We start from the raw sequence: 326 nt of genomic DNA, 5'->3' as shown, positions 1-326 counted from the left end.
ATATATATATATATATATATATATATTTATATTAGGGGTGGGAATCACCAGACGCCTCCCGGTACCATATCATCACGATACTTACGCCACGATACAATATTATTACGATTTTAAACATATTGCAATATATAACCTTTTTTCCAACTTCTAATTTTTCCCAATTTCAAATTATGTCCCCAAAAGGAAACTTTGTTAACATCTGTTTTATCTAAAAAGATAAATTTCTCAATGTTTGTTCATATCACTCAATTTTATTGCTGCAAAATGGGATTGTCAACCAGACCAACTGACCAACACGTATATAATAAAAGATCCATACTTGGCGC

At 31.0% G+C, this 326-nt stretch overlaps 1 protein-coding gene across 1 annotated transcript in view; it reads right to left on the bottom strand.

Annotated features, from left to right (window-relative positions):
• The window catches only part of arrdc3a (arrestin domain containing 3a), a 7782-nt gene that overhangs the window by 3420 nt on the left and 4036 nt on the right, over positions 1 to 326 (bottom strand). The window lies entirely within an intron of this gene.

The sequence above is a fragment of the Etheostoma spectabile genome, chromosome 5, assembly GCF_008692095.1.
Source record: "Etheostoma spectabile isolate EspeVRDwgs_2016 chromosome 5, UIUC_Espe_1.0, whole genome shotgun sequence".
Classification (NCBI taxonomy): Eukaryota; Metazoa; Chordata; class Actinopteri; order Perciformes; family Percidae; genus Etheostoma; species Etheostoma spectabile.
This window is presented reverse-complemented; position numbering and strand designations above follow the sequence as displayed.